This window comes from Natator depressus, chromosome 5 (genome assembly GCF_965152275.1).
Source record: "Natator depressus isolate rNatDep1 chromosome 5, rNatDep2.hap1, whole genome shotgun sequence".
Classification (NCBI taxonomy): domain Eukaryota; kingdom Metazoa; phylum Chordata; order Testudines; family Cheloniidae; genus Natator; species Natator depressus.
In genome coordinates, this window is record NC_134238.1 from 130,280,744 (window position 1) to 130,286,743 (window position 6,000).

At 49.1% G+C, this 6,000-nt stretch overlaps 1 protein-coding gene across 1 annotated transcript in view; it reads right to left on the reverse strand.

Moving 5' to 3' along the window:
• ABCA1 (ATP binding cassette subfamily A member 1) overlaps positions 1 to 5,475 on the reverse strand; it is a 131,326-nt gene extending 125,851 nt beyond the window's left edge. Inside the window, exon 1 of the mRNA XM_074953656.1 lies at positions 5,339 to 5,475. The gene's annotated coding sequence lies outside the window, so the exon portion shown is untranslated. The remainder of the gene's footprint in view (positions 1 to 5,338) is intronic.
• Between the last annotated feature and the right edge of the window lie 525 nt (positions 5,476 to 6,000).

The window sequence follows — 6,000 nt, forward strand, 5'->3', positions numbered from 1 at the left end:
CAAAACCAGTTCTCATCCAGGCTCTCTATCAAGGTGCAGCTCACACAGTTGAAGTAAACTGCGTCCGGCTTGAGTGAACAGTTCAAGAGACACTGGCATAAACAACCATGTATTCTCTCACCTCTACCGTCTGGCACTGGTATTGACTTCATTATGAGAAACAAAAGTGTAGACAAATACAACAGTCATCATATGGCCCAACAACAGGGCACTAAGAACATCTGCCATAACAGGTGTGCCACTGGGCAGCTGGAGGAACATGCAAAAGGCTCCAACAGAAAGAATCCCTCCATCAAACAAGACCCAGACAGGGAAAACTTATGGGACTTAACAGAGGGCCTACTAAAAGTAGCCCAGGATAGACAGGGATGGTGGAGTTTTGTTCAAGCCCTAAGCTACATCTCAAGGCTCAGGAAGGATTCAGATTCAGAACAGAGCAGAATTTTCTCCATTAACTTTAAAGACTAAACACTGGCTCAGGACAATTTGTTTTACTTACAATACATAAAATTCCTCTTATATAGAATACATGATATAACCTTGTTTTTCTAATACACACTTCAATTTTTGGAGTTTAGGGTTTTATTTTCACACACAAAATATATAGAGAGAGGTGAAAAGACCAAGTTTGGTCAATTAAAAACAATGTTGCTTCAATATTGCTTTCTTTTTGAACTACACAATTCTGTGCCTATGCAGAAGGACTGTGAGGTTCAAAAGGGAGGGAAACCCAGCACAGAATACCAGTATAAACTACCAGATGGAGGAGAAAGAAAGACAGAAAACTGGCTTCAAAAATGAAAATACACATAATGGTCAAGCATTTCCAAATTTTTAAGAAGGAGGCTGTTTGTTTTAACAGAAAAATAGGCTTCATCCATTTTAAATACTGAGAGCAAGATATCCTTAGTTGGTTGAGTTGGCAACGCTCCAATGAAGTCAAAGGAGCTAAGCTGGTCTGTATCTGCTGAGGATCTGGCCTATGCGTGTCTGGGTACTGCAATAAATCCAGACCGTACCATGTGTGACCAGGATTGAGGAGAAGGATCTAGAATGTAGCACTAGTGAAATGACGACATGAACCTGGGATAGAGGCTCTGGAAAAAGAACAAAGGACAGGAAATGAAAGGGGGGGAAAGGCTTCAGGGACAGTAAGAGGTAGTCTGATGGAATGGGAAGACATCAAAAGAAGAGGAGGTGGTGTCCATTCCCTGTAAGCAAACAGGGATTAAAGGTAAAACCCTGACTCCACTGAAGTCAATGGAAAAAACCCCTAGACAGCAAGAATTGCTAACACAGTTTAATGGGGCAAATAATTAAAAACACACTGTATTTAAAAAGTAAGACAATTGGTCAACAGGAAGGGAAACATTTTTCTTGCAAAGAAACAGTTTTGAGACACTTCTTTTTTAGGTTAAAAAGGCAGAGTTATGTAATTACAGGACACGGTCAGTTCTGTTAGTGGTCACTTTGACCTTTTAGAGCTACCTGTTGAAGGCCACGTGGAAGCTGGTTGACAATCAGGCCTTAGTTTGTGCCCCCACAAACAGATGGGCCGAAGCTACTGCTCCCACAACAAATGGTAGGTAGGGGTGCGAGTTTGGGCCTAACTCTGCTCCCACTGAAATCAACTGGGTGAAACTCTCGACTTCAGTGACAGCAGAGCTAGGCCAAGGCTGAGAGCTTTGGAAAATTCTATGCGAGCAGTTTATTAATATTTGCATCCACAGATACAGATGCAGCTTTGTGCAGGCACAGAATGTACCTGCAAGAGCAGAGTTCCTTTTGGAAAACTTGGGCCTTAAACTCAGCAAGAGGACATGGACACAAAGATCTCCCCAACCGCTGTCCTCAAGGAGATACACCCCTCCTCCCCCCACTGAGAAATGAAGCTCCCCCAATTCTGAGAAACACTGCACTCTCATGTGTGTCTGGCACAGTGTCAGCTCTTAACTTTAATATTATTTGTATTGTGACAGCCAGAAGCCCCAACTGAGCTCCCCATCATGCTAAGCACTGCACATATCAGCGGGTGGGATTGAACCTGGGACCTCTGGAACTTAGTGCATGAGCCTCTACTGCATAAACTAAAAGCCAACTGGCTGTTAGTGAAGGCTGTAAAGCAGACTCACTCTCTCTAAATCAGCGCTCACCAACAAGTCAATTGCAATCTCCGGTGATACAACGTGGCTGCTGCTAAGGCAGGCTCCCTGCCTACCCTGGCCCCACACCACTCCCGGAAGTGGCCAGCCCGACCCTGGGGGTAGGGCTCTCCCTCCGTGCACTGCTTCTGCCTGCAAGCACTGCCCCTGCAGCTCCCATTGGCCAGGAGAGTTGTGGGGGTGCTGCTTGCAGAGAGGGGCAGAGCTCAGAGCCATGTGACCCCCAACCCCAGCTAAAGCTGTAGAGCAGACTCATACTCTCTCTTAGTGATCTCAGTGCCAATAGAGGGGACAGAACACCAAAACCAAGAAGTGTGTGGGTTATACATACACACAGTAAGACAGTTCCTGCCCCCAAAACCTTATAGTTTAAATACAAGATAAATTGCCAGGACTGTTAATTAGTACAAAATTTAGTGAGAGGTTTTTGGGGTGATACTCCACAAGTTATTTCACCTGGGACAAATGATCATCTGAGGGTAATAACTTTTGGTCACTTACAAATCTTTTTCTAGGGCACCACTAACTTGGTGTCTCAGTTAGACAAGAAAACCAGATTTCCTTTGAAATGCTCTCTGGACTCTAGTCAGAGGCCTGGGCTTTGTTTGCTTATTCCCAAAGAATATACCTTTTGGTCTAGCCCAAACTGGTAGTCTTGGAACTACTCTTCTTTTTTCCTGTCTAATGCCAACTGTTCCCTAATGAAGTTAACAGAACGCAAAATGGTCCTTTATTGGATTTAGCTAGCATTCTTCTAAGCAGCACTCCCACAGAAAATAACTAACAGGCATAAGAAGTCAGCTTGAATGTGGATATTTATCCTGTTTAAACTACAGGCTCTGATGTTCATTCCTATTGTAATCTTTAATCAACTGCTCAGAAGAATAAAGTGCTCTGAGTGTTCTTTATCAGTCCATGATATTAGGCCGTTTTGTCAGAAAAACTGCATCAACAGTTTTCCATCCTACTCTGCCTCAGTCCTTGAGACAAGATCACAGGTCTTTGTCCAATGACAAATGCTTTAAAAAAAGGCAAAATTAGCCTTTATAAAACCTACCCATAACAGAACACAGAGAAAAAAGGTCTATTAACATATTCCATCAATAACCAGGACATGGTGACATTAACATTCTTTTAATGTCCTGCATTTTCAGAGGACTTACTGTGTGACAGAGAAAAGTCGACTGAAGTTCAGAAGTATGGCTAAAGTCTGGAATGTATTTTTAATACTATCGCTCTCTTTTGCAGGATCAATAATACATATCGAATGTATATTCTTAACATATTCTGCAACTACATACATGCTGGGTATCTACACACAAAAATAGATTACAATAAAATGCAAGTTCCACAGTCAAATTCTCAGCGGATGTAAGCTGGCAGAGCTCCGCTGAAGTCGATGGAGCTCTGCCAGTTTACACCAAGAGAAAATTTGGTCCCTAGCAGCACCACAAAAAGTAAGAAAATCTGGAGGTAAAGATTAGGACTGATTCTGCTCTCACTCACACCAAGATAACCAAAAATAACACAGTCGATGTCAATGAAGTTACATGGAGTTTGATCAGTCATGCCCTTTGTGCCTAGCTCCTCATTTAGGGGTGAAGTTCCAACCCTGTGCCAGTTATTAATGAAACATCATGAAAATTAAAACACATCTGTTTTCTACTGTGACTAGTGTTGGGTTGTACATAGGACCCACTGCTGTACAGTGTATGCTGTGCTGTTTGGGTTTTAGTATTTTAATTTATTAACGTGGCCAGATTTTCAAGAAAGCTCAGTTTCCATTTAGGCCCCAAGTCATCAAAGCACTTAAGCACACACTGGCTTACCCGATTCACCCCACCTGAGAATCCACCCTAAATGTTTCCCTGAGATTAACACATTTTGTATTTAGGTTAAAACTATATTTTGTGTCTTTAATTTTTTATTTTTATTTCTGTTTTTAAGATCATAGAAAACAAGAATTTGGAAATGTTCATTTGCATTTTTATGCATTATCTGTGCTAGAACCAAAAGGAATTTTTGGTGAAAAAGTATCAGTGGTTTTCAAGTTGCAACTTGAATCTTGTTGCTTTATTTTGACACTTTTTTACAAAAAATTTACACTCCGTGGAAAGCAAACACCAGTGTTTATAAGAGGCTGATAATAGGTTATAGTGTACCAATTCAGGGTAATCAGCTATAATGTAGAAACAAAGGATGTAACACTCCCTTAAAAAGTTTCCGTCACTCACAAAGTAGTACTGGGACAGATCTTGATCTTGTATGCACCTGGAGTAACTCCACTGACTTTAATGGATTGACACTGCTGTAGCGGAGATCAGATTCTAACCCGTCAGGCTTTCACATATCACAGTGGAGGAATAAATGCAGGGAGCATGAACTATGTACCCCACAAGAACACCTAAAGAAAGTGAACGACGCTGTCCAGAAGACTAGAAAGCACGTCCCTCGTCTTGCTATTCTGCACCGACACGCTCCGGCGCGAGGTGCCCCGGGGCGCTGCGCCCTGGAAACGGGCCGGGGAACCGCGAGGTGCCCCGGGGCGCTGCGGCTCCGCTCCAGGCTGTGTCTCATTTCCCCCCCTCTCTTTCGCGGGAGCCCTTCCGTCTTTCTTCTTGCACGGACCCGCGCCGCCTCGGGGCGGGACGCTCGCCTGCCAGAGCCCCGCGAGAGCCGCCTGGGCAGCCCGGCCGGGACGCGGCCGCCCCGGGTTAGGTCGCGGAGGAAGCGGCGCTGGCAGGCCCAGGGTTACTCGCGGTCAGCGCGAGCGGATGGGCCCGGGCTCCCCCCGTGGCCCCCGCTGGAGGCGCCCGCGGAGGTCCCGGGCCGGCGCGGCGAGCCGGGGCTCGAGCCGGGGGCTAGCGCAGGAGCGATGCCCACCCGGGGCACTTCGCTTCAGGGAGCAGAAGCGAGCAAACGCCTGGAAAGACACGGGCGAGGGAGAGCCGGGGAAAGGGGCAAGCGCCGTGTCCCGTGGGGCCCAGGGCAGACGGGGGCTGCCCCAGAAGGAGCGGGGGGGGGAAGCAGAGAGGCGACCCCGCAAACAAAGCTCTAGAGGCGCCTCTCCAGGTGCAGCCCAGCCCGGAGACCCCCCCACACAGCCCTGGCGGAGACCCCCCGCCCCGTCTCTCCAGGAATCGCCCCCAGGGCAGCAAGCGCCAGCCGACCCCTACCTGGCTGCCCGCTGCCCCCTACCCCGAGCCGCGCGGCCACCCCGCCGCTGTCCCGCTCGCCGCTGCCGCAGAGCCGGGGACTCGAACCCGCGGCTCCTTTTATAGCTGGCCCCAGCCGCGCCGCGAGGTTATTGTCGGTCAAACGCGGCTCCCGCCTGCGGCTGTTTATGTCGGGCCGTCACTCACGCGCGGCACGTGGAGACCCGGCCCGCCTCTTAAAAGGGCGATGCGCGCCACCGGAGGGCCCAGGCTGCGCCGCCTCCAGCGCAGCTGGGCACCCGCGGGGGGCTTGAGCCACCAGCTGCCGCTGCAGCAGCGCTACCGGGCGAGCGGCCAGTCACCCCGGCTGCAGCCCCGCCTCGCCTCGCCCCGCCCCGCCCCGCCTGCGGGTGCGTGGCCTCCTAGCATGCCCGGAGTAGCTGGCCAGCAGTGGGGAGTCCCCCTGGTTATCAGGGGTTCTCCACCCCTCTCGCCAGAGGGTTTCAAAGGGTCCCCTGATGGCTCCTGTGCCCGGGGGCCAGCTGGGCTCTCCACCCTGCTCTGGGCATTGCAACCTCTGGGGGGCCAGCCACCAGCACCAACTTCCTGATTTCCCTGGGGGTGCTCAACCCCCACTCTGCCCACGGCACCACCCCCACTCCACTCCTTCTGCCAAGGACCCA